The sequence below is a fragment of the Nycticebus coucang genome, chromosome 4 (genome assembly GCF_027406575.1).
Source record: "Nycticebus coucang isolate mNycCou1 chromosome 4, mNycCou1.pri, whole genome shotgun sequence".
NCBI classification, from domain to species: domain Eukaryota; kingdom Metazoa; phylum Chordata; class Mammalia; order Primates; family Lorisidae; genus Nycticebus; species Nycticebus coucang.
The window spans coordinates 28,015,083-28,042,008 of NC_069783.1; the positions used below are offsets into that span (position 1 = coordinate 28,015,083).

A 26,926-nucleotide genomic window follows, 5' to 3' on the forward strand; every position below is an offset into this window, starting at 1 on the left:
CACAGCAGCCTGCCTAGTAGAGAATTCCAATAGTTCTAGAACCTTCCTCCACAAACATCTCCCCGTCCTAGGTCAGTTGCAACTTCAGATGGCACAAAACCTAATGGTTATGTTTGGTGACTGCTATGGACCAAATGTTTGGTCCCCCAACCCCAAATTCATTTGTTGTTGCCTAAGTCCCCAATGTGATAGTATCTGGATGTGGAGCCTTTGGGAGGTAATTAGGTTGTGAGGGTGATGTGCTCATAAATGGGATTAGTGCCCTTAGAAATGGTTGAAGACACCAGAGCTTGCTCTCTCACTCACTCTCTGCTCTTCACCATGTGAGGACACAGCAAGAAGACAGCCACCTACTAACCAGAAAGCAGGCCTTACCAGGCCTTGGGTCTTCTGGCAACTTTATCTTGGATTCCTTAGTTTCTAGAACTGTGAGAAGTAAATGTTTGCTGCTTATGACACCCGGTCTATGGGGTTCTGTTTTAGCAGCTCAAACTTTCTAAGATAAGGGCTATAACTGAAGAACAAGACAGAAAACTCATAAAGTAGTGGCTGCTGTTATTATTATTAAATGGCAAAAGAAAGCAGTCTTCACTGATTCGGTTGATAACTTTCTGATTTACATCTACAATCCCAGCTTCTCCAAAGCCTGTTTAATTTTTCCATGTGGACAGTTCATAAGCATCTCAAATCCATCCTGTCCAGAACTAAACTTTTCAATTCTCTCCACAACCAGTCTTTCCCCATTTAGTAAATGACCCCTTGATTTTTCCTATTACTTCAACCAAATATCCAGCTGTTGGCCTTAATCCTTTACCTTCTCTCACCTGGATACACAGTCTGTCAACAAGTGCTGTTGATGTAGACTCCAAACAATATCCCTGACCCGCCCTTACCTTGCTCTCATACTTCTACCACTGGTCCCCCCTGTCATTCACCTGGACTTCTGTGGCAGTCTCTCAACCAGCTTCCTTCCCAGCCTCCACCTCAGCCCTCCTCCCACCACAGTCAGATCATGTCATCTGCCCACTCAAAGCTCTTGGAAGACTTCCCATAGAACTTGCAATAAAATCCAACCTCAGTCCACTGAACCCTCACCTGGCTCCCATGTCCCCCCTCCTCCTCAGGCTCCTTCAGCCCTCTCCTCTCTGGGCTAATCTTTCAATCAGACTCACCAAGCACCTCCCCACCTCCCAGGCTGGCATCTACTATTCCCGAATGTTCTTTCTTAGCCCCCTCAACATAGATAGCAGTGATTTTCAACCAGTGTGCCATGAGAGGATCTTAGGTGTGCCAAGAAAATTTTTAAAGATCATTAATTATTTCTGAAAGAAGTTCAAAGCATAGTAAGCATATTTTTTCTTTATGGCTGTTTTTTTGGTCAACATAATTTAAATGTGCCACAGAAGTTTAACTATAGGTTCAAGTGTGCCATGAGATAAGAAAAGGTTGAAACTACTTCTCTATAGGATGAATCCTTCCTAATCTTCATTGATGGGTGAAATGTACCTGCTCAAAGAGGCCTTCCCCATCCACACTATCTATAGCTGCAGGAAGTCCCCAACTACTGGGCCACAGACCTGTATTAGTCCATGGCCTGTTAGGAACTGGGCAGCACAGACGGAGGTGAGCAGCGGGCAAATGAATGAAGCTTCACCCTATTTACAGTCACTTCCCATGGCTCACATCACTGCCGGAGCTCCGCCTTCTGTCAGATCAGTAGTGGTATCAGATTCCCATAGGCCCTCGAACCCTGCTGTAAACAGCTCATATGAGGGATCTTGGTTATGCACTCCTTATGAGAATTGAATTCCTGATGATCTGAGGTGGAGATGTAATGTGCTTAAATCATCCCCAAACCACTCCCCTTTCCCCTATTTGTGGGAAAATCGTCTCTCATGAAACCATTCCCTGGTGAAAGGCTGGGGACCGCTGATCTACAGTAACACTCCCTGTATTCTCTTTAGTTCATATATTTTTGTATTTTTTTATTAAATCATAGCTGTGTACAATAATGCAATCATGAAGTACAATATGCTGGTTTTATATACAGTTTGAAATCTTTTCATCAAACTGGTTAACATAGCCTTCATGGCATTTTCTTAATTATTGTCTTCAGACTTTTATATTCTACATTTAGTAAATTTCACCTGTACCCTTCTAAGTTCATAGTTTTTGTGGGCTGATATAATTTATTTAGCCAATCATCCACTATTGAGCATTTAGGATGTTTCCCACTTTAGATTAACAATCTTGGGGCTAAACATCCTTGCAATTAAATCCGCATCTCATAACTATTTCCTTAGAATAAATCCCTATGTTTGTGTTTTATTTTTCTTAATTTTTTTTTTGCCCATCAAAATTTTATTCTTCTGTTTTCACCATTTCAGTTTTTTTTAATTAAGTCAAATACACATAGATCGTGAATACATTCATGCATATGTGGGGTACAATGTGCTGTTTTTTTCTTTTATATACAATCTGACATGGTTAGATCAAACCAATCAACATACCTTTCACCTCATTTACTTGATTATTATTTTTTTTTGCTACTTCATCTAATTATCTATTTATTTTTTTAATTTATTTATTTTTATTGTTAAATCATAGCTGTGTACATTAGTGCAATCAAGGGGTACAATGTGCGGGTTTCATATACAATCTGAAATATTCTCATCAAACTGTTCAACGTAGCCTTCATGGCATGTTCTTAGTTACTATATGTAGGCATTTGTATTCTGCCTTTAGTAAGTTTCGCAACATCTATGTCCTACACTTGACATATTTGACTTGTACCCTTGTCCTATGCTCCATGGGGGTGGTCCTGCCTCTGTCAAACCTTCCCCCTCCCCTCCGTTTTTATTCCACACATACTTATACAGCACTTCCTCTGTACTCAACCATATTCTAAATGCTTCTCTCATGTTAACTCATAGCCACGTGTGCCCTTTCTTTTGTAGTTAAATACACTAGCTTATTTATTACGTACACATTTATGCATTTTATTGTGGTAAGAACACTTAACATGAGACCTATTCTCTCTTTTTTTGTCTTGAGATCTATCCTTTTGACAAATTTTTAAGTGCACAATACAAAATTGTATCCCTGGGTTTTGGGGGGAAGTTTCTATCTTCTCCATTAGACTATGAGTTCCATGAGGGCAGGTTCAATGTCCATCTTTGTTTTCACTGGAAACAGTATAATCCATAGTAATCCTGGTACACAGCACAGGCCTAGCACACAGAGATAGTCAATAAATATTTATTGAATGAACCAGTAATGGAGAAGGTACCTTTGGCATTTCACATTCATTATCTCATTTAATCTTCACAGACTCCCTATGACAGTATCATTAGTATTGCCTTTTTATAGTTGAATACACCAAGGCTCCTAGGTTAAGACACTTACATCCGAGTCAGTGTGAATCTTGGGCCCATGCTATTCCTACTGCACAGGGTTGCCGCCCAGATGCACAAGTGGCCCATCCCTTTTTGCAGTGTCATGCTTATTTCTTGGGAAGGACACAGGACAAGTTAGCCCTTTCCTCCTTCTACCAAGAGATCATTTTCCACACCCCTGAGGATGGGGAAATGTGAAGCTGATTAATAGGTCTGCACATAACCTTTTATTAATTGGCCAATATTCAAGGATTAGACCCTTGAACTTTAGGAAAAATCAATAGAAGAGCTCCTAAAATTAATTAATAGGAATAAACACACTGACAAAATTCTCCGTGCCTCCCTTAAAGAAGTGAAGACAAAAATGTGTAAGTCCTGGTTCTTGTTTTAGAGCCACAAGGTCAGAGAGGATTGGACAGACCTTGCCTATTTTGTCTTAGTAAAACCTTGGCCTTTGGGTTCTGAGAACAATCATAACCAAAGCTAGCCTCTGTGTAGTCTTCCCATTTCTTAAATTATTTAGTTATTTATTTCCCTGTAATTTGCTATGTATACAGAATCATCAAATTTTAAAATCACAAAGTACCCTAAAGATCATGTTTTGTTTCTTTAATGTGTGACCTCATTAATTCAGATGACATTAATTTAAAATTCATGATAATTACATAAACAAAGAGTGAGCAGTACTATGATGCTTTCCAGTTGAAATATGCATATTCTCTGTAGTGCTTCTTAATAAGCATGTGAGGTGACTGCCTGATTAATGGCTTGAGGTTCTCGGAGGGAGGAAAGAGAAAGACAGAAGACATAGAGTGATGGGTTGGGCCTCATAGCTCTAGTTTCAGGAAAACCTGGGGCTGAATTTTGGCTCTACTGCTTTCCAGGTATGTGGCCTTAGGTGCCTTAACCAAGCCCTGGCTCTCTTCATTTGTAAAGTGAAAAATAACAATAGCATACTTATCATAGAGTCATCGTGGGGAATAAAAATGAATATTGCATGGAAAGTGCTCAATGTGGTATATAATACATAGCAAGTGTTCAATAAAATTCCTAGAGCTGCCAAAAGTAATGTCAGGCAGCACAGTGAGAGCATCCATGATACCAAGGAGGTTACACACACGACTTCACTTGCTTCTTACCTCAAGGAAGGTAGGTTTTACATGTGAGGAAACTAAGTCTCAGCTTGTTAGTAATTTGCTTGTGGTCATGCCTTAGGAGGTATAGAAATGGATTTTCGAACTCAGATCAAGGAAACTCCAAGGGGCTTTCACCACATCCTACCTCTTCTGAGACACATAATGGAGTGGGTATAGTGGTGGTAATCCCTGTCTGCCTTCCATGTGCCCTAAATGCTGAAGGAATGAATGTGTGACACTCAGGAGACAGGGTTTCAATTAGTGGAGAAACATCAAAGGTGGAGGAGATAAGAAGTAAGAAATGGACCCTTTGTCCCTCCAGAGGGCAAACTCACCCTAGGAAAGAATCTCTAAAAGGTGAAGTTACTGATTTAGGTGGGGTGACCGCACAGTCTTTCCTACCTCCAGGATTCTGTAATGAGTTATGCAAGATTTCTCAGTCTTATTGCTCAGCCAAACCTTCTTAGTTGTCTATATATAACTGTGTGCATTTGGCGCAGACAGTGGAGGTGGAATTCAGCAAATCCAGGACTCTGACCCACAGGTGGGAAACACCCAGAAGGGGTGAATGTACATGTCTATGGAATTAGAACTGGACTTGGGTTCCCTTACTTTGTTTATAAATAACATGGAGTTATTTATAAAGTGTGCAGTATACTTTCAGATTTTACAGATGAGATTAAGGTTTTTGAATAACACATTAGCAAATTGATAGGAGGAAACCTAAAGTTCCCTGGAGATGATGTGAAAGGATCAAGAAAGGCCATAGAGGAGTTTTCCTGCAACTTACAGGACTCAGAGATCTGAATTCTCAATAAAGACCCAGGTAATTCACTGAAAGTCTTTCCCAGATTAGATTCCAAAGACATTCATCTAATGTTTTCTATGGTTAAAAATACCGAAAAGCAAAAGAAGAATAAGGAGAAGAAAAAAAGGGAAAACAAAAACTAAATAGATGACCCTATTCTGACTGTGCCAAATAATAGTGCAGTCAACCTTGGCTGAGGCTGAGTATGGTTTGGACCCCATGGGCTTTAGAAAGCAAAAATGCACAGGTGAGGGACCCAGGCAAAATAGTTTAAACATCCAAGAGCACTGAGGCTGGACTACAATTATTGGGATTCTACAGCCCACAGGCAAGAGCACCGAGAGTGGTATGACTGATGTCTGCAAAATCATGCATGTAAGAGTAAGGAAGAAGCTGGAGAAGCTGATTCTAGAATATAAGTGGAAACACACTCTCATTAAGTGAACAAAAATCTCATGAAATCTATTACTCTCAAGAGGCAGAACTAGCTGAAAGAATAAATGGTTCAGTTTAACATATAGAACTCCAAGTAGAACTAGAAGGGCTAACTTCTTTTTATTAAACTTTTTATCTTGAGGTAAGTGTGGATTCACATGCAGTTGTAAGAAATAGTATGGAGAAGTCCTGTGGTGTCCCTTTCATACAGTTTCCCCTCCATGAGGACATCTTTATACCTACAGCACAATAGCATAACCAGGATATTGACATTGATACAATCCAACAACCTTACTCGAATTTCCCTAGTTTTCCTTGTACATGCATGTACATACATGTGTGTGTGGTGTGTGTGTAGTATGTACACTCAGTTTTATGCCATTTCATCCCATGAGTCAGTTTCTCTATCCATCACCACAGTCAAGATTCAGAACATTTCCATCACCACAAGGACCCCTTATATCACCCTTTTGTAACCACACCCACATCCTTTCCACCCCCGTCCCTATTACCCAATAACCACAAATCTTCTCTAACTCTATAATTTTGTCATTTTAATAATGTTATATAATGGAATCATAGGCACTCGAATATTATTTAAATAACATCACACAATTATGGATGAGGAACAGCCCTTGAGGTGATAATTGAGATACAAAAGTTGAACTACCCCCTCTTGTAAGCTGTCTTTTGTGCTTTAACAGTGAACTACATGAAAAACAGGTCTGATGTACTTGAACTTTCTGGCAGTCTCAGGAAACATCCACTTCGTCTTATTTAACAACTTGTGTGGGTGGATGGGACAGGATACAATAGAAGGTCTGAGGCTAGGAATTGGATTTCTCCCCCTGGAGGGGGCATGTCTTAGGAATAGGACCCCCTGTAGATTATGGGAGTATCAAAAAGATACAGTGTCTGAAAGGCACTGTTTAGGCGCTGACTGTTAGGAAAGTGGTCAGGTATGGAATGGGAAATTGAACAGGCCTGAAAGAAAGGCCTTAGGGATAAAGCTGTCCTCTGCTTTTACTCAGGAGCCAGACCCATGCACAGTGATGCATGTAAAGGAGACCATAAAAGGCTGAAATTGTTGAAAACAAATCATGCACAAGAATTTTAAAAATCACTTTGACTTCGACCATATGTATTTAAATATTCCACAGATGGTTAAAAAAAAATCAAGTGATCTGGGGCAGGCAAGAAGGCTGGTGAGGAGGCCACAGCAAAAACACAAGTGAAAAGAGAGAACCCGAGTTATGGTAATGAGAGAGAAAGATGCTCACTTGTGAAAAAATAAATAGAAGAGACTCAAGAGTAATTGTAACGGGAGGAGAAGGAGAAGAGATGTCACTCATGTACCCCAACCTGAGTGAACAAAACATGCAGAGGGAGGAGATGATATGGTCATGCTGATATTGAGTTACTGGGACTTCTTATAGGAGGAAACGACCACAGGAAAGTCAAGAGATGTTGTATGAAGCTTGGAAGAGGTGAGCGTTTGACATATGGATTGATAATCATGCTCCTAGTTGAAGTCATAGTAGATTTCTGAAGGAAAGAGAGCTCTCTAAAGAGAGCTTTGGAGTTCTCAAAGAATGGGAAAAATAAGAGAAGTTAGTCAAGAATATAGATATGAGCCAAAAGAAGGGGAGGAAGGTTGAAACAAGAATCAGAATGTCAATGACCTGTGAGAGAGAAAAAAATTAAGTGATACGGAGTATATTGCTCAAAATAGCTAAGGAGAAAAAAGATACAGAGCCTAGGCTCTTCAAATAGTGCTTTGTAATCTATGAGCTAAAGCATATCCCAAAGGAAGAAACTCTTTTTTTTTTTTAAGTCCAGGTCTTGCTCTGTCACCCCAACTAGAGTGCAGTGACATCATCATAGCTCACAGCAACCTCAAACTCAAGCAATCCTCCTGCCTCAGCTTCCCAAGTAGGTAAGACTACAGGTATATACCTCCATGCCCAGATAATTTTTCTGTTTTTTTTTTTTTTTTCCTTTGGAGAGATGGGATCTCACTATGTTGTTGAGGCTGATCTCAAATTCCTAGCCTCAAGAGATCCTCATGCCTCAGCAACCCAAAGTGCTGGGATTGAGTCATTACAGGCATGAGTCACTGTGACTCATCAAGAAAGTCTTAATGATGGAACTTCTGGTAGGTTCACAGGTTTAGGGCTATTAGTTTGTTTAAGAAAGGACAATTTTAGTGGCATCTCCAAGTATCACCACATGGCACCTGTCTATGCTAGCTTTTGTTACAAACTCCCTTGCTTAACCATGAGGCTGGGCAACATCTACAAGTTCTATAGCTACCTGAGGAACAGTTAAAGTAGGGGAGAATAAAACAGAAAAGAAATCAGGAAAACAAGGATAATATAACATCAATAATTATCAAGATTTCTTGGATCTTCCAGGTAGAAAATCAATAATAAAACCCTGGACTTGAACTATACGTTAGACAACACAGACCTAACAGAGACAAAACATTCTATCCAATAACAGCATAATATATGTTCTTCTCAAACCCAGTGGCACATCCTCCAGGATAGAAAGTATATTGTGCCAGAAAGCCTTAAATTTTTTTTTAAAGATTTAAATCATATTAAGTATCTTTCCTGACTACAATGGTATGAAACTAGAAGTCAATAATAGGAGGAATTTCAGAAAATTTACTAATATGTAGAAATTAGACAACGTACTTTTTTTTTTTTTTTTTTTTTTTATTTTGGCCAGGGCTAGGTTTGAACCCGCCACCTCTGGCACATGGGACCGGCACCCTACTCCTTGAGCCACAGGTGCCGCCCCAGACAACATACTTTTGAATGACTAAGTCAAAAGACATCAAAAAGTATTATATTGAGACAAAAAAAATTTAAACACAGCTTATCAAAACTTCTGAGATACAGAAAAAGTATTTCTAAAAGGGAAGTTTATTGCAATAAACATGTACTTTAAAAAAGAAGATCTCAAATAAGAAACCTAATATTAGACATCAAGGAAATAAAAAAAGAATAAACTAAGCTCAAAATGAGTGGAAGGAAGGAAATAGCAAATATCAGAGCAAAAATGAATGAAATCAAGACTAGAAACATGCTTGTTCAGTGTGGACCTGGTACCTCTTTTGTGAAGCAGCAGCTGAGGAAACTTGGGTGCTCACCATGGCAGATGAAAAGCCTAAGGAAGAAGTCAGACTGAGAACAAAGATCACATAAATTTAAAAGTGGCGGGACAGGATGGTTCTGTGATGCAGTTTAAGATTAAGAGGCATATACCACTAAGTAAACTAATGAAAGCCTATAGTGAACGACAGGGTTTGTCAATGAGGCAGGTCAGATTCTGACTTGATGGGAGGCCAATCAATGAAACAGACAGGCCTGCACAGTTGGAAATGGAGGATGAAGATACAATTGATGTGTTCCAACAGCAGACAGGAGGTGTCTACTAAAAAGGGAACCTGCTACTTTACTCCAGAACTCTGTTATTATAGACCAAGATGACATTCCCAATTAGAAAACTGCAATATGGTTCCACCACATCCTGACTACTACAGTGTAGTTTTCTCTATTCTTTTCATTTTCCCCTTCCCTATTCCTTTATGGTACATAAAGTAACTGGTATATGTGCACAAGCATATTGCATTTTTTTTAAACTAAATGGCCAATGATATGTTTTGATTGACATCAGGTGGAAATGGGTTGGAGAAAAATATTGGTTCTGTGAAAATACCCACTTTTCTGCACTAGTGACACGCTCATCTGCTCTTATCTTTATATTCCAGTAAGTTATTTTGCTCTCACTGTTTTAACAAAATAACAACAACATGAAAAACCTTGCATACCTTGTTCAATTGGAGAATTTTAATGTTTTCATTTATCATTGTAAAACCAATGACAATTTTATAACTTTTTTGTACATAGCTGTTACATGTAGGGCAATCTGTCTTTAAGTAGGGATAAATTACTCTAAGGAAAAAAAAAGAATTCTAGATAGTTTTCCTTTTAAGTCAAGCATCTTGTTGTTTAAATAAACTTCTTGTTTAAAAAAAAAAGACTAGAAAAACATAGTCAAGATCAATGAAACTAAGAATTGTTGTCTTAAGAATGAACAAAATGAAAAAATCATTAGGTAGACTAAGAAAAAAGAGAGAAGTCTTAAATAAATAAAATCAGAAATGAAAGAGGAGACATTACAATTGATACCATAGAAATACTAAGGATCATAAGATGGTACTATGAACAACTATACACCGACAAATTGGATAACCTAGAAGAGACGGGTAAATTCTTAGAAATAAACAACCTACCAAGACTGAATTATTAAAAAAAAAATAGAAAATCTCAACAGACTAATAATGAGTAAAGATAATGAATCAATAATCAAAAATCTGCCATCAAAGAAAAGCTCACGACCAACTCATGGTTGAATTTGACCAAACATTTAAAGAAGAACTAATATCAGTCCTTCTCAAATTCTTCCAAAAAATTGAAGAGGAAGAAAGACTTCCATACTCACACTATGAAGACAGAATTATGCTGATAAAAAAGCAAGACAAAGACACTATGAGAAAAAAAAAATTACAGGCCAATGTTCTTGATGAAGATTGTTCTTGATGAAGAACAATCTTCAACAAAATATAGGAAAACTAAATTCAGCAGCACATTAAAAGTATTACTTATCATGATCAAGTGGGATTTACCCCTTGGATGCAAGAATGGTTCAATATAAACAAATCAATAAGTGCAATACGTCACATTGACAGAATGAAGGACAAAAACCATATGATCATACCAATAGATGCAGAAAAATACTTGAAAAGATGCAACATTCTTTAATTATAAAATCTCTTAATAAATTAGGTATAAAGGTAATGTCCCACAACACAATAAAAGCCATATATAACAAGCCCACAACTAATATTATACTTGTGAAAAGCTGAAAGTCTTTCTTTTAAGATTAGGAACAAGGCAAGGATAACCACTATCATCACTTCTATTCAACATAGTACTGTACATCCTAGAGCAATTAAAGAAAAATGAGAGAGTAGACATAGAGATAAAGGTAGAGACAGAGATAGAGGTAGATGGGGGAGAGGGAGAGAGAAGGCATTCAAATAAAAAAAAAAGAAGGTAAGTTGACACTGGTGGCAGATGGCATGATCATACATATAGAAAACGCTAAAACTCCCAATAAATTCTTAGAAATAAAAAAATCAATAAAGTTGCAGAATACAAAAATCAGTAGTGTTTTGATACATTAATGAACTATCTGAAAAATATGTTTTAATCCCACTTGTAATAATATAAAAATCAAAATACTTAGTAATAAATTTAACAAATAAGTGAAAGAATTTTACATAGAAAACTATAAAATATTGATGAAAAATTGAAGCTAACACAAATGGAAAAATATCCTGCATTCATAGATTGGAAAAACGAGTATTATTAAAATGTCTATGCTACTAAAAACAATCTGCAGATTCGATGTAATTCCTATCAAAATACAGGGATGGAGGGAGGGGGGTGGGGCCTTGGTGTGTGTCACACTTTATGGGGGCAAGACATGATTGCAAGAGGGACTTTACCTAACAATTACAATCAGTGTAACCTGGCTTATTGTACCCTCAATGAATCCCCAACAATAAAAAAAAAAAAAAATTGCTCACCTTTAAAAAAAAAAAAAAAAAATTCCAAAGACATTTTTTCACAGAAATAAGAAAAGCAGTTCTAAAATTCATGTAGAACTACAAATGATCCAAAGTGACCAAAGCAATTTTGAGCAAAAAGAACAAAGCTGGAGGATCACACTACCTGATCTCATACTATAAAGCTATAGTAACCAAAATAGCATGATACTGGCCCAAACACAGACATATAGACTAATGGAACAGAAAGAGTACAGAAATAAATCCATGCACTTCCAGTCAACATATAAAATTTCAGTTAGACAAGTACATGCAATGGGGAAAAAGGACAACCTTTTTAATAAATGGCATTGGGAAAATTGGGTGTCCACATGCAGAAGAATAAAATTAGAACTTTATCTCGCGCTGAGGTACAAAAATCAACTAAAAATGAATTAAAGACTTAAAAGCAAGACCTGAAGCTATAAAACTACAGACAAAATCTTAGGAGAAAAGCTTTTTGACATTCATCTGGGCAAGAATGTCTTGAATATGATCCCAAAAGCACGGGGAAAACAAACAAAAAGACACAATACAATGGCATCAAATTAAAATGCTTCTGCACAATTAACAGAGGCAAAAATAAAGATCACATGATCCTCTCAATAGATGCAGAAAAAGCATTTGATAAAATCCAGCATCCTTTTCGAATTAGAACACTGAAGAGTATAGGCATAGGTGGCACATTTCTAAAACTGATTGAAGCTATCTATGACAAACCCACAGCTAATATTTTACTGAATTGAGTAAAACTGAAAGCTTTTCCTCTTAGAACTGGAACCAGACAAGGTTGTCCTCTGTCACCTTTACTATTCAACATAGTGCTGGAAGTTCTAGCCAATACAATTAGGCAAGACAAGGAAATCAAGGGAATCCAAATGGGAGCAGAGGAGGTCAAACTCTCCCTCTTTGCTGACGACATGATCTTATACTTAGAGAACCCCAAAGACTCAACCACAAGACTCCTAGAAGTCATCAAAAAATACAGTAATGTTTCAGGATATAAAATCAATGTCCACAAGTCAGTAGCCTTTCTATACACCAATAACAGTCAAGATGAGAAGCTAATTAAGGACACAACTCCCTTCACCATAGTCTCAAAGAAAATCAAATACCTAGGAATATACCTAACGAAGGAGGTGAAGGACCTGTATAAACAAAACTATGAAATCCTCAGAAAGGAAATAGCAGAGGATATTAACAAATGGAAGAACTTACCATGCTCATGGATGGGAAAAATCAACATTGTTAAAATGTCCATACTTCCCAAAGCAATCTACCTATTCAATGCCATTCCTATCAAAATACCAACATCATACTTTCAAGATTTGGAAAAAATGATTCTGCGTTTTGTATGGAACTGGAAAAAACCCCGTATAGCTAAGGCAGTTCTCTGTAATAAAAATAAAGCTGGGGGCATCAGCATACCAGATTTTAGTCTGTACTACAAAGCCATAGTGCTCAAGACAGCATGGTACTGGCACAAAAACAGAGACATAGACACTTGGAATCGAATGGAAAACCAAGAAATGAAACTAACATCTTACAACCACCTAATCTTTGATAAACCAAACAAGAACATACCTTGGGGGAAAGACTCCCTATTCAATAAATGGTGTTGGGAGAACTGGATGTCTACATGTAAAAGACTGAAACTGGACCCACACCTTTCCCCACTCACAAAAATTGATTCAAGATGGATAAAGGACTTAAACTTAAGGCATGAAACAATAAAAACCCTCCAAGAAAGCATAGGAAAAACACTGGAAGATATTGGCCTGGGGAAAGACTTCATGAAGAAGACTGCCATGGCAATTGCAACAACAACAAAAATAAACAAATGGGACTTCATTAAACTAAAAAGCTTCTGTACAGCTAAGGAGACAATAACCAAAGCAAAGAGACAACCTACACAATGGGAAAGGATATTTGCATATTTTCAATCAGACAAAAGCTTGATAACCAGGATCTATAGAGAACTCAAATTAATCCACATGAAAAAAGCCAACAATCCCTTATATCAATGGGCAAGAGACATGAATAGAACTTTCTCTAAAGACGACAGACGAATGGCTAACAAACACATGAAAAAATGTTCATCATCTCTATATATTAGAGAAATGCAAATCAAAACAACCCTGAGATATCATCTAACCCCAGTGAGAATGGCCCACATCACAAAATCTCAAAACTGCAGATGCTGGCGTGGATGTGGAGAGAAGGGAACACTTTTACACTGCTGGTGGCACTGCAAACTAGTACAACCTTTCTGGAAGGAAGTATGGAGAATCCTCAAAGCACTCAAGCTAGACCTCCCATTTGATCCTGCAATCCCATTACTGGGCATTTACCCAGAAGGAAAGAAATCCTTTTATCATAAGGACACTTGTACTAGACTGTTTATTGCAGCTCAATTTACAATCGCCAAAATGTGGAAACAGCCTAAATGCCCACCAACCGAGGAATGGATTAACAAGCTGTGGTATATGTATACCATGGAATACTATTCAGCCATTAAAAAAAATGGAGACTTTACATCCTTCGTATTAACCTGGATGGACGTGGAAGATATTATTCTTAGTAAAGCATCACAAGAATGGAGAAGCATGAATCCTATGTACTCAATTTTGATATGAGGACAATTAATGACAATTATGGTTATGGGGGGGGAAACAGAAAGAGGGAAGGAGGGAGGTGGGTGGGGCCTTGGTGTGTGTCACACTTTATGGGGGCAAGACATGATTGCAAGAGGGACTTTACCTAACAATTGCAATCAGTGTAACCTGGCTTATTGTACCCTCAATGAATCCCCAACAATAAAAAAAAAAAAAAAAAGAAAAAAAAAATGCTTCTGCACAGCAAAGGAAACAATCAAAACAGTGAAGAGATATCACAAGGATAATAAAAAAATTCTTGCAAACCATACATATGACAAAGGGTTAATATTAATATCAAAGATATATAAAGAACTCAAACAACAGCAAAAAAATAAAAATAAAATTTTAAAATAGGAAAAGGATCTGAAGAGACATTTCTCAAAAGAAGACATACAAGGGAAAATATTCCATGAAAAATGCTCATCATCCTTAATCATCAGAGAAATGCAAAGCAAAACTACTTTGAGATATCATCTAACTCCAGTAAGATTAGCCCATATCATAAAATCTCAAGACCTGAAATGTTGCGGTGGATGTGGAGAAAAGGGAACACTTCTACATTGCTGGTGGGAATGCAAATTAATACATTCCTTTTGGAAAGATGTTTTGAGGACACTTAGAGATCTAAAAATAGACCTGCCATTCAATCCTATAATTCCTCTACTAGGTATATACCAAGAAGACCAAATATCACATTATAACAAAGATATTTGTACCAGAATGTTTATTGCAGCCCAATTCATAATTGCTAAGTCGTGGAAAAAGCCCAAGTGCCCATCGATTCACGAATGGATTAATAAATTGTGGTATATGTACACCATGGAACATTATGCAGCCTTAAAGAAAGATGGAGACTTTACCTCTTTCATGTTTACATGGATGGAGCTGGAACATATTCTTCTTCATAAAGTATCTCAAGAATGGAAGAAAAAGTATCCAATGTACTCAGCCCTACTATGAAACTAATTTATGGTTTTCATATGAAAGCTATAACCCAATTATAACCTAAGAATATGAGGAAAGGGGAGAGGGAGGGGAGGGATAGAGGAGGTTGGGTGGAGGGATGGTGATTGATGGGACTACACCTATGGTGTATCTTACAAGGGTACATGTGAAACTTGGTAAATGTAGAATATAAATGTCTTAACATAAAAACTAAGAAAACGCCAGGAAGGCTATGTTAACCAATGTGATGAAAATATGCAAAATGGTCTATAAAACCAGTGTATGGTGCCCCATGATCGCATTAATGTACACAGCTATGACTTAATAATAAAATAAAATTAAAAAAATACTTTTCTTAGTAAAGTATCTCAAGAATGGGAAAAAAAAGTATCCAATGTACTCAGTATTACTGTGAAACCAATTTAAATCACTCACACTTGCATATGAAAAATGAAACACAACTTTAGCCTAGGAAGAAGGAGGGAATGGGAGGGAGAGGGGAGCAGAGGGGGTGGGAGGATTAGTAGGAGATAGTAGGGGGACCACACCTATGGAGCACATTGCAAGTACAAGATGGATCTATCATGTGTAGAACACAAATGTCCTAATGCTATAATTGGGTAAATGAGGTGAAAGATATATTGATTAGTATGATGCAAGCACTCCAATTTGTACAAATAATCAACACATTGAAAATGGCATAAATGCATTTATGATCTATGTACAAAAGACTTAAAAAAATAAGAAGAAAAATAAAGACATACAAATGCCCAACAGTCATATGAAAAATATGCTCAAATTCACTAATCATCACAGAAATACAAGTTAAAAACACATTGAAATATCACCTCATATCTATTAGGGTGGCTATTTTCAAAAAGACATGAGATAACAAGTGTTGATTAAGTTATGGAGAAAAAGGAACCCTGTACGCTATTGGTAAGAAAATAAATTAGTGCAATCATTATGGAATCCAGTCTGGAGAGTCTTGAAAAAATTAAAAATTGATCTACCATATGACCCAGCAATCCCATTTCTGGGAATATATCCAAGGGAAATGAAATCACTATGGACTCCCATAGTCAGTGCATCATTGCAGCATTAATTACAATAGCCAAGATACAGAGTCAACCTAAGTATCCTTCAATGAATGAATGAATGGATAAAGAAAACATGATATATACACATACAATGGAATAACATTTATCCTTAAAAGAGAAAGAAATCTTGTTATCTGAAACAATATGGATAAACCTGGGGGTATTACACTAAGTACCATAAGCCAAGCACAGAAAGACAAATACTGCTTGATCTCAGTTGTATTTGGAATTTGTAAAAGCTGAATTCGGACAAGCAGGGAGTAGTATGATGGTAATCAGGGTCTGGGGAGAGACAGAGGAGTATTAAGGTGATGCTGGTCAAAAGATAGAAAATTTCAGTTAGACAAGAGGATGATTTCAAAAGATCAATGTTCAGCATTATAACTATAGTTAATAATATTCTGTATACTCTAAAATTTCAAATGTTCTCACCACAGAAAAGATAAGTATGCAGGAAATAGTAGATATGTTAATAGTTTGACTTATCCATTCCACAATATACACATGTATCAAAACATCAGGCTGTAGGTGATAACATCAGGGTGAGGTGATATCTCAGGGTGGTTTTGATTTGCATTTCTCTGATTAGAGACAATGAGCACTTTTTCATATGTTCATTAGCCATTCATCTGTCTTCCTTAGAGAAGGATCTATTCATATCTCTTCCCCAGTGATATATGGCATTGTTGGATCTTTTGTTATTGTTGTTGTTAATTAATTTGAGTTCTCTATACCTCCTAGTTATCAAGATTTAACTGATTCATAATATGCAAATATTTTTTCCCATTCTGGAGGTTGCCTGTTTGGTTGTTGTTTCCTTAGCTGTACAGAAGCTTTTCAGTTTAATTAAGTCCCATTTGTTCATTTTTGTTGTTATTGCAATTGCCATGGAAGTCTTCTTCATAAAATCTTTCCACAGGCCAATATCTTCAAGTGTTTTCCCCACACTCTGTTTGAGGATTTTTATTGTTTCATGCCTTAGATTTAAATCTTTTATCCATCCTGAATCAATTTTTGTAAGTGGCAAGAGGTACAGGTTCAGTTTCAGTCTTTTACATGTGGTTCTCCAGTTCTCCCAACACCATTTATTGAGTAGGGATTCTTTTCCCCAGTGCATGTTCTTATTTGGCTGTAAGATGTTTGTTTTATCTCATGGTTTTCTATTTGGTTCCGAATGTCAAAGTCTCCATTTTAGTGCCAATACCATACTGTTTTCATCACTATGGCCTTGTAGTATAGCCAAAAATCTGGTAGGGTGATACCCTTGACTTTGTTTTTATTACTAAGAATTGCCTTGGCTATATGGTTTTTTTCTGGTTCCATACAAAATGAAGAATCATTTTTTTTCCAAATCATGAAAATATGATGATGGTATTTTAATGGGGATTGCACTGAATCTGCAGATTGCTCTGGGAAGTATAGACATTTTGACAATGTTGATTCTTCATAGCCATGAGCATGGTAAATTCTTCTGTTTGTTAATTGCTTCTGCTATTTCTTTTCTTAGGGTTTCATAATTTTCTTTGTAGAGGTCCTTCACCTCTTTTGTTATGTATATTCTTAGGCATTTCCTTTTTCTGTCTTTAATTTATTTATTTTTAATTTATTTATTTTATTTAGTTTTTTAATTAAATCATAGCTGTGCACATTAATGCGATCATGGGGCACCATATACTGGTTTTAGAGACCGTTTGACACATTTTCATCACATTGATTAATGTAGCCTTCTTGGCATTTTCTTAGTTATTGTGTTAAGACATTTATATTGTACATTTACTAAGTTTAGCATGTACCCTTGTAAGATGCACCGCAGGTGTAATCCCACCAATCAGCCTCCCTCCCTTCCCTCCCTCTCTCCCTTCCCCATATTCTAAGGTTATTCTGGGTTATAGCTTTCATATGAAGCCATACATTAGTTTCACAGAAGGGCTGAGTATATTGGATCCTTTTTCTTCCATTCTTGAGATACTTTACTAAGAAGAATATGTTCCAGCTCCATCCATGTAAACATGAAAGAGGTAAAGTCTTCATCTTTCTTTAAGGCTGCATAATAGTCCATGGTGTACATATACTACAATTTATTAATCCATTCGTGGAACTATGGGCACTTGGGCTTTTTCCATGACTTAGCAATTATGAATTGGGCTGCAATAAACTTTCTGGTACAAATATCTTTGTTATAATGTGATTTTTGGTCTTCAGGGTATATACCTAGTAGAGGAATTATAGGATTGAATGGCAGATCTATATTTAGATCTCTAAGTGTTCTTCAAACATCTTTCCAAAAGGAATATATTAATTTGCATTCCCACCAGCAGTGTAGAAGTGTTCCCTTTTCTCCACATCCATGCCAACATCTCTGGTCCTGGGATTTTGTGATATGGGCTAATCTTACTGGAGTTAGATGATATCACAAAGTAGTTTTGATTTGCATTTCTCTGATGATTAAAGATGATGAGCATTTTTTCATATGTCTGTAGGCCGCATGCCTGTCTTCTTCAGAGAAGTTTCTCTTCAAGTCCCTCGCCCACCCTGAGATGGGATCACTTGTTCTTTTCTTGCTTATATGTTTGTGTTCTCTGTGGATTCTGGTTATTAAACCATTGTTGGGGACATAACCTGCAAATATCTTCTCCCATTCTGAGGGTTGTTTGCTTGCTTTACTTACTGTGTTCTTGGCTGTGCAGAAGCTTTTTAGTTTGTATTTTTTTAGTGTATTTTTGAAGCTGCTTCAATAGCCGGGGGCCTCCAAATAAAATACTCACCCAGACCGATTTCTTCAATGGTTTTCCCTGCACTCTCTTCTAGTATTTTTATAGTTTCATGTCTTAAGTTTAAATCTTTAATCCAGTGAGAGTCTTAGTTAATGGTGAAAGGTATGGGTCAAGTTTTAGTCTTCTACAGGTTGCCAGCCAGTTCACCCAGCACCATTTGTTAAATAGGGAATCTTTTCCCTACTGAATGTTTTTAATTGGCCTGTCAAAGATCAAATAATGATAACTAGCTGGGTTCATCTCTTGGTTCTCTATTCTGTTCCCTACATCTACTTCTCTGTTTTTGTGCCAGTACCATGCTGTTTTGATCACTATCGATTTACAGTATAGTCTGAAGTCCGGTAGCATGATTCCTCCTGCTTTGTTTTTATTTCTGAGTAATGTCTTGGCTATTTGAGGTTTTTTCTGATTCCGTATAAAATGAAGTATTATTTTTTCAAGATCTTTAAAGTATGACAGTGGAGCTTTAATAGGGATTGCATTAAAATTGTATATTGCTTTGGGTAATATGGAGATTTTAACAATGTTGATTTCTTCCAGCCATGAGCATGGTATGTTTTTTCATTTGTTAACATTTTCAGCTATTTCTTTTCTTAGAGTTTCATAGTTCTCTTTATAGAGATCTTTCACATCCATTGTTAGATAAATTCCCAAATATTTCATCTTGTTTGGCACTACTGTGAATGAAATAGTGTCCTTAACTGCTTTTTCAGCTTGACTATTATTGGTATATATAAAGGTTACCAATTTATGAATGTTGATTTTATAAACTGAGATGTTGCCATATTCCTTGATCACTTCTAAGAATTTTGTAGTAGAATCCCTGGTGTTTTCCAGATATACGATCATATCATCTGTGAAGAGTGAAGGTTTGATCTCTTCTGACACTATATAGATACCCTTGATTGCCTTTTCTTCCCTAACAGTGATGTCTAAAACTTCCAATACAATGTTAAAGAGCAGTGGAGACAATGGGCAGCCTTGTCTGGTTCCTGATCTGAGTGGAAATGATTTCAATTTAACTCCATTCAATACGATATTGGCTGTGGGTTTGCTTAGATGGCCTCTATCAGTTTAAGAAATGTCCTTCTATACCAATTTTCTTAAGTGTTCTGATCATAAAGTGATGCTGGATATTATCAAAAGATTTTTCTGCATCAATTGAGAGAATCATATGGTCTTTGTTGTTTAATTTGTTTATGTGCTAAATTATATTTATAGATTTATGTATATTGAACCAGCCTTGAGACCCTGGGATAAAACCCTCTTGGTCATGATGTATAATTTATTTGATATATTGGTATATTCTATTTGTTAGGATCTTGTTGAATATTTTTGCATCTATATTCATTCGTGATATTGGTCTATAATTTTCTTTTCTTGTTGTGTCTTTTCCTGGTTTGGGGGTCAGGGTGATGTTTGCTTCATAGAACGTGTAGGATAGTGTTCCTTCTTTTTTTATATTTTGGAACAGGTTGAGTAACATAGGTATTAGTTCCTCTTTAAAGGTTGGTAGAATTCTGACATGAAGCCATCTGGTCCTGGGATTTTCTTTTTAGGGAGATTTCGTATGGTTGATGCTATTTCAGAACTTGATATAGGCCTGTTCAACATTTCCACTTGATTCTGGCTAATTCTTGGAAGGTGACTTGCTTCCAAGTATTGGTCAATTTCCTCCAGATTTTCATATTTCTGAAAATAAAGTTTCGTGTAATATTCATTAAGGATTTTTTGAATTTCTGCGTAGTCTGTTGTTATTTCAGCTTTGGCATTTCTGATTGATGAGATTAGAGATTTTACTCTTTTTTTCCTGATTAGGTTGGCCAAAGGTTTATCTATTTTATTGACCTTTTAAAAAAACCAAATTCTTGATTTATTGATGTGTTGTATAATTCTTTTGTTTTCAATTTCATTTAATTCTGCTCTAATTTTGGTTATTTCTTTTCTTCTGCTGGGTTTGGGGTTGGAATGTTCTTCCTTTTCCGGTTGCTTGAGATGTCCCATTAAGTTGTTAACTGCTTCTCTTTCCGTTCTCTTGAGGAAGGCTTGCAGTGCTATAAATTTCCCTCTTAGGACTGCCTTTGGGGTATCCCACAGGTTCTGATAATTTGTGTCTTCCTTGTAATTTTGTTTCAAAAATTTGGCAATTTCCTTCTTAATCTCATCTCTGACCCAGCTATCATTCAGCATAAGGTTATTTAACTTCTATGTTTTTGTATGAGTATGCAGATTCCTGTTGTTACTGAGTTCAACTTTTATTCCATGGTGGTCCGAGAAGATGCAAGGAATAATTTCTATTCCTTTAAATTTACTGAGGTTAGACTTGTGACCTAAGATGTGATTGATTTTGGAGTATGTTCCGTGGGCTGATGAGAAGAATGTGTATTCAGTTTTGTTGGGATGAGATATTCTGTAGGTGTCTGCTAAATACAAATGTTGGATGATTAGGTTTAAATTTAAAATTTCATTGCTCTGCTTCTTTTTGGAGGATCTATCCACCACTGCCAAAGGAGTGTTGAAATCTCAGACTATTATGGAGCTAGAGGAAATCAAGTTCCTTATGTCTGTTAGAGTTTCTCTTATAAGTTGAGTTGCATTCTGGTTGGGTGCATAGATATTAATAATTGAAATCTCATCATATTGAGTATTACCCTTAACAAATATGAAGTAACCATTCTTATCCTTCCTTACTTTTGTTGGTTTAAAGCCTATTGTATCTGCAAATAGAATGCAACACCTACTTTTTTCTCATTACCATTTGCCTAAAGTATGGACGACCATCCTTTCACCCTGAGTCTATATTTATCTTTTAAGGTAAGATGTGATTCTTGTATGTAGCAAATATCTGGCCTGAGTTTTTGTATCCAGTCAGCCAACCTATGCCTCTTTAGAGGACAGTTTAATCTGTTCGCATTAAAGGAGAATATTGATAAGTCTGGTAAAATTTTGAGTATCATGGTTTTTGAAAGTCCAGTGAACATTTTTAATCATTTTGCCATGGTGGAAGTTGGAGTTTGATCAAAAGTTTCTGATTGAGTTTACTTTTGTGGTAGAGGATTGGGCTGGTCATTATGGATGATAGGTCTGAGAATATCCTGAAGAGCTGGTTTGGTTATGGCAAATTTCTTCAACATGTGAATGTCATCAAAGCATTTAATTTCTCCATCATAAATGAAACTCAGTTTAGCTGGATACAGGATCTGGTTGTTATAGGAGATTAAAGACCACCCTCTTCTGGCTTGAAAATTTTCAGCAGAGAGCTCTGCAGTCATTCTAATATTCTTCCCTTTCTAGGTACTAGTTTTCTTTCATCTAGCTGCTTTCAGAATTTTCTCCTTCATATTGATTTTAGTGAAGCTAATTATGATGTGCCTGGGAGATGTCTTATTTGGGTTGAGTTGTGCTGGGGTTCTGAAACTGTCTGTTGTCTGAAGTTCAGAATCTCTTGGAAAATTCTCTTTCATAATTTCATGGAGAAGGGCCTCTGTGCCTTGCAAGGCCACTTCATCACTTTCAGGAATTCCAATGAGGCAGATATTAACCTTCTTCGAATTATCCCAGAGCTCTCTGAGAGAATGATCCATTTTTGCTCTCCATTTCTCTTCCTCTCTTAGAGTTTGGGAGCATTCAAAAGCTTTGTCTTCAATGTCAGAAATCCTTTCTTCTGCTTGCTCCACTCTGTTATTGAGGGATTCTACTGAATTTTTCAGATCTTTGAGGGCTGCAAATTCTTGCTTCAGTGTGTCAAAATATTTGGTGGTTTTGTCTTTAAATTCGTTGAATTCTTGGCACAACTTTTGAATTTCTCCTCAAATTTCTGACATTTGAATTGCTCCTCGAATTTTAATTCCAATTTTCCTCCATTCTATTAATCTTGTTTGCCATCCAAAATCTAAATTCGATTTCTGACATCTCGGCCAGCTATTTATGAATGGGATCTTCAGTTACATCTGCCATATCTTTCCTTCGGGGGTTGATCTATTCTGGTTATTCATATTACTAGAGTTTTTCCACTGATTCTGTGCCATGATTATTTTACACCATTTGAATTTTCCCCTTGAGCTCTGTCAAGGACCTATACAGTGCTATGGCCTGAGAAGCTGGGGACCTGTTTGGTGTGGTGGGGCTAAGTGGTTCTGTCTTGTTTTCAGTTGGTCTCTGTCTGACCCTAGTGAAACAGTTACTCTGGGTTGAAGTCTCAGCTGTGGAGAGATACCAGCAATTAAGTCACCCCACCCCCCACAGGAAACAATTGGAAAAGGAAAGTCAAATCTTCCTACAACCACACACGCAGGGCACCACTTGGATAGTCCTTGGGTGATTGGCTCAGTTCAAAAGATTCAAATCAATTGTCTCCGTCAGCACCTGTCTCAGGTAGGACAGTTTAAGAGGTCTCTGGCAGCTAGATCACAGGGGTTTGGTGACAACTGCAATATGACTTGCTCCATTGCTCCGTGAAGTCAGGAGGATCCATCCAGCAAATAGGTTAGTCTGGGAAGGTTGATGCCTCCTTCCCCACCTTGCAGCTCTGTCGCACCCAGTCACTGATAACCCTGTGGGGCTGTGACCCAGTTGCCTCCAATGAGCAGATACTCCAGGGGGTTGCAACTACCTGAATCACATGGAAGTCTATGTCTGCTCAGCCAGGCCGCTGCTCTCTGCCTCTATCCAGCAGGGGGAGATGCAGCCTGACAACCTTGGGCACTTGATGGAGGCTGCGTGGTGTTCACTCCGTTCCAGCCCTGCCCCTGATTGATGTTACTGACAGAAGAGAACAACTTTGTGGGAATTTGTTTCTGTCCCTGCTAAATTCCCTTGCAGAAGAGAAGCTGTTTAGAGTTCACAGAACCTGCATCTCAGGCCCTGTCTTTGCTCCTGCAGGTTTGTATTCGCGTCACCTTTAGCTGTCAGTTCTAGCCTCCTGCCTTCCTTTGTCTATAGGCTGATGATCCCCTGAGGGCCAGGTACATCTTAGGCTCAGTAAAGCGGTCTTCTGGGTCAGCCCCGCCATGGGAATCTCCGGGCTCTGTGTGTGTGTTTTCTAGTCCCCGGGCTCCACCCAGGCCGGTATGCCTCAGGCAAACCCTTTACTCACAGATCCTGAGTTTCTGTCCCAGATCTGTTCCGCGGTGGTTGCCACCTGAGAAGATGCCCGGCCTCCTCTGGTTGCCCAGAGAGACAGGGGGTGTGACTTTGGAATATTGGGAGTGAGCCCTATTGTTGCCAAAAACAGCTGCTGCTCTGTGCCTTGGGGCACCGCCGCTCCAGCATGGTTTCCTCTCAGCTGACTGTCCTCTCCTCACTCCCGTGCTGCAGAATCAGCACTGACCAGCTGCAGTCCAGGCCCTGTCCACACCCCTCGAGAAGTCATCCAAGAATCTGGACTCCCTTGGGGACAGGCCTCCAGACCTCAGAGTGAGAGTGGAGGGGAGTGCTGGGAGCTCATAATTGCAGGTAGAGAATATATACTGTTTTATACAGTTTTATGCCTGGCAGGAGAATGCCATGGCACCCTAGTAGGGGAGGTAGGTCCAGTTTTTAGAGGGTCTCTCCTGTGGACTGTAGTGGGAGGACCTTTGAACTCTGCTCATTTGTTTGTGGGACACTCTGTACCATTCTCATGGGGGACGAGACTCCTGTCCACTCGGTGATGGATTTTGTACCTTTTCTTTGTATCCTTGGGGTCGCAGCTCGCCTCAGCGGGGTTGATATGCATTCTTCAACCTTCTCTCTTGGTGCAGCTCTAATCCACCAGGTTACTTGCTAAATTTCTGTCCTTTAACTCTCCTTCTAGAATGGAGCCTCTGTGGATAGCTGGCTTTAGTCAGCCATCTTGTCTCCCTTTTCTCCTTTTTTTTTTTTTTTTTTTTTTTTGAAGCTACTGTGAAGGGAATTATGTCCTTGATTAGCTTCTCATCTTGGCTGTTCTTGGCATATACAAAGGCTTCTGATTTGTGGATATTGTTTTTATGTCCTGAGACATTGCTCTGTTTGTTTGTTTTTTTATCACTTCCAAGAGTCTTATGGTTGAGTCTTGGGGTTCTCTATGTACAAGATCATATCATCATGAATTGGGCTGCAATAAACATTCTGGTACAAATATCTTTGTTATGTTGTGATTTTTGGTCTTCTGGGTATATGCCCAGCAGAGGGATTACAGGATTGAATGGCAGATCTATTTTTAGATCTCTGAGTGTTCTCCATATATCTTTCCAAAAGGAATGTATTAATTTGCATTCCCACCAGCAGTGCAGAAGTGTTCCCTTTTCTCCGCATCCACGCCAACATCTCTGGTCTTGAGATTTTTGATATAGGCTAGTCTCATTGGAGTTAGATGATATCTCAAAGTAGTTTTGATTTGCATTTCTCTGATGATTAAAGATGATGAGCATTTTTTCATATGTCTGAAGGCCGTGCGCCTGTCTTCTTCAGAGAAGTTTCTCTTCAAATCCCTTGCGTTTATTGCAGCCCAATTCATAATAGCTAAGTCATGGAAAAAGCCCAAGTGCCCATCGATCCACGAATGGATTAATAAATTGTGGTATATGTATACCATGGAATACTATGCAGCCTTAAAGAAAGATGGAGACTTTACCTCTTTCATGTTTACATGGATGGAGCTGGAACATATTCTTCTTAGTAAAGTATCCCAAGAATGGAAGAAAAAATACCCAATGTACACAGCCCTACTATGAAACTAATTTGGGACTCTCACATGAAAACTATAACCCAGCTACAACTTAACAATAGGGGGAAGTGGGAAAGGGGGGGGTGGGTAGAGGGAGGGGAATCGGAGGGATCACACCTGTGGTGCATATTACAGGGGTATTTGCGAAACTTGGTAAATGTAGAATGTAAATGTTTTGGCACAGTAACTGAGATAACGCCGGAAAGGCTATGTTAACCACTGTGATAAAAATGTGTCAAATGGCTTATGAAGTGAGTGTATGATGCCCCATAATCATATCATTGTATACAGTTATGATTTAATAAAAAAAAAAAAAAGATCATATCATCAGTAAAGAGCAAGAAGAGTTTGACCTCCTCTGCCCCCATTTGGATGCACTTTATTTCTTTATCTTGCCTGATTGTATTGGCTGCAAATTCTAGCACTATTTTGAATACAGTGACAATAGAAGGCAATCTTGTCTGATTCCAGTTCTAAGTGGAAAAGTTTTTAGTTTTACTCTATTCAGTATAAAACGTTAGCTGTGGGGCTGTTGTAGATGGCTTTTATCAGATTAAGAAATGTGCTACCTATGCCTAAATTCTTAAGTCTTCTAATTAGAAAAGGATGCTGAATTTTATTGAATGCTTTTTCTGCAACTATTGAGAGGATCATATGGTCTTTGTTTTGCTTCTATTAATATGAGTTATGTTTATGGACTTGCATATGTTAAACAAGCCTTGCATCCCTGGGATTAAACTTACTTGATTGTAATGAATGATATTTTTAATGTGTAGCTGTAATCTATTGCCTAGGATTTTATTGAGAATTTTTACATCTATATTCATTAGTGAAATTGGTGTGAAATTCTTTTTAGTTGGGTCTTTTCCTGGTTTTGATATCAGGATGATGTTTGCTTCACATAACATGGTGGGGAAGATTCCTTCCTTCTTAATTCTTTGGAATTATTTCTGCAGTATGGATGTAAGCTCTTCTTTGAGGGTTTGATAGAATTCTGGTATGAAGCCATCTGAACCAGAGCATTTTTTTGTTGGGAGATTTTTTTATTGTTTCTTTGGGATCAGTTCTTGAAATCAGTCTGTTTAAGAGATCTATTTCTTCTTAATTAAGTCTAGGGAGAGGATGTGATTACTGGTATTTATCCATTTCTTTCATATTCTCAAATTTCTGGGTATAGAGTTTCTTTTAGTACTCAAAGATGATATCTTATATCTCTGTGGCATCTGTTATTATTTCCCCTTTATTATTTCTGATTGAGCTTATTACATATTTTACTTTTCTGTTTTTAGTTAATCTGGCCAAAGGTTT

The 26,926-nt window shown here is 37.7% G+C and overlaps 1 protein-coding gene and 1 pseudogene across 1 annotated transcript in view; one reads left to right on the top strand and one right to left on the bottom strand.

Annotated features, from left to right (window-relative positions):
- Nucleotides 1-26,926, bottom strand: part of LOC128584280 (ALK tyrosine kinase receptor-like) — a 635,794-nt gene that overhangs the window by 536,166 nt on the left and 72,702 nt on the right. The gene's annotated exons all lie outside the window — the stretch shown is intronic.
- Nucleotides 8,933-9,266, top strand: LOC128584642 (small ubiquitin-related modifier 2-like; annotated as a pseudogene).